Source organism: Penaeus monodon, chromosome 10, assembly GCF_015228065.2.
Source record: "Penaeus monodon isolate SGIC_2016 chromosome 10, NSTDA_Pmon_1, whole genome shotgun sequence".
In the NCBI taxonomy this organism is placed as follows: domain Eukaryota; kingdom Metazoa; phylum Arthropoda; class Malacostraca; order Decapoda; family Penaeidae; genus Penaeus; species Penaeus monodon.
Window position 1 is genome coordinate 39,741,463 of NC_051395.1, and position 2,477 is coordinate 39,743,939.

Here is a 2,477-nt window from a genome sequence, read left to right on the forward strand (position 1 = left end):
TGGTAAAGTTTAATGTTTCGCTGCTAGAAGGTCCTTGGTATGTGTCCAGTTAGGGTCCTCTCAGTCAACTCAGCTGGGAGTAGTGGCAGTTGTTTTGGGGGTCAAAGTAAGGATACAAAAGGAACTGGCCCACCCTACTGCAACATTATCCAGCGAAGGATAAATTGCCAGGAAATCTAGCAGTTCTATCTTGCCAGAGTATATATATTGCTGGACTTGGCTGCAGAGATGCAGATTTATTAATATGACCTTACCCTTTTACTTTCAGCAGATTTGTTCTTATACCAAGTAGTGCTGTTTTAAGTTTCTTTATGACATTTACCTTAGTTTTACTCTATGGTCAGTCTTATTTTCAATGTTAAATAACACCAATTTAGTTTTCCAAAGGCTGACTTTAATATCAGTTTAATATTTTTGGTACTATATCATTATATCATATTTCCGAGTACTATCATGTGACTCCTGAGAGATTTTGATGATGTTATCATCACATTTGACAATACTACAGAATAATTTTGATAAAAGAACTCATCACTATTAATATTATTCTATTATTTTATCTTTCTGTATTCACATCTTTCACATCATTTACATTTTTATCTATTATGTCTGTGACAGGTTAATTAAACACTTATGAAGTTTAAAACAAATGTAAATTAAAATTTTCCTACCAATGTCCCTTAAATATGATATCCCATTTCTGTAAGTAATGCATAACAAATGCATTTGTTTATAATGCATTCTTTTATTTTCACCGATAAGAAATCATAATACTGCATATATTGCAAATAAGGAAAAACAACTCAGACTTAAAAATGACATTCATATGGACATGGAAAATGGAGATTTACATATCCCTGGACTTCACAAAAAAGGACTTGCAAAAAGTAAAAGTATAGAGGTCTGTATAAACTTTATTAACACAAAAATATCCAAAATTTAGAACCATACTAAAAGAAATTTAAGAGACCATCCATCATTTCACAAGTCACCAATACTAAAGCTCTGAGCAATGATTCAGGCAAGTGTGCCTGAGGATTTATTCCTGTTTCAAACTTCATTTTACAGAAGTGTAGAATTGTTGTCAGTGAGGTGGTGGATCATCTTGTACAACAGAACTATGTATTAGCTACTTTCAACAAACAATCCTCCTGGAGATGGCAAGGCACTTTTGGCAGACTACAGTGAGATCTGCCAATATTGGTAGCTTATATTATACTATAACATTACCTGTGGCATTTTAAATGAAAGAAATATAGACACAATAAAAAAATAAAAAAAATACCCAAGCATGCAATGTTGTAAAGATAAGTAAAGATCATACCATTGTGAAGGGCTCAAGGTAAACATGAATTGAGATAAAAAAAACAAACTTTATATCTTACTTTCTGTAACTGCTATGCTCAACAATATGTGACTATACTTGAATGTAATATTTAAGGAAGAGCACTGTTTATACTTTTCAGACATGGGAATACAATGGGAATTCATTTGGCTTCTGATCAAAAGGATTACCAAATAGCAGTATATATGAATTATAAGAAAGAAACTACACAATCTACACAATACAACTGAAATTTAATGGTATTGATTTAATTGTTAATTTCCACCTCAGCTTTGCTTAAGGGTGTTTATATGTATAGAGCAAACTATTTTTAGCTAAATGGTTATATAATCTCTCTGAACAACCAATATCATATTGCACACTCATTTGGCAAACCTTCCTGGGAAAAGAACAAAATATTTAAATTTCCTGGTCCTCTTTCAGTTTTTTAAAATACCACATCCATTTTCAACAACATAGGCAACACAGTCAACGAGTGTCCAAGTATCATGGATATAGTCATTAATGACCACTGCACCAAAATAGACAGCAAGAGCTCATGTAATGCAGCATTTTTTTTTTTCTTTTCTTTTCAAAATACTGATTTCATTACAAAGTTACATGCAGTTACTTTGGCCATGCAACACTTGACTTTGTGATGTCATAACAATCAATTACTTTAATCTATACAACATTTATATATGTACAATGTTAGTGGATCAATATCTACAAGACACACTATCAAGAAAATTCCAACTAACTGCACATGCACATAAAACATTTTCCATACAAAACTTTACCCTTCAAAGACAAAACACTAAATATGGATATAATATATTTGTCAGATTTTTAAATATATATTTATGAGGAAACTTTTCTATCAACAATTTAATTTTCTCTTTTTATTAATACATTTTAGGAGGAACATTATAAGGATAGGCAAGTGTATAGTACCAACCATAAAGTGCAAGAATACAAGAAAAAACAAATATGGAATATTGACATAATACACTACCTCATATAACATTGGCACAGCTTGATGCCGTGTAATGCTAATTGAGGATAAAACACACATATAGTATCTTTTTCCCCTTACAAGCATACCACAGGCAACCTCTGTTCTTCCAACATTCTAATTTATTCTTCCTTCAAC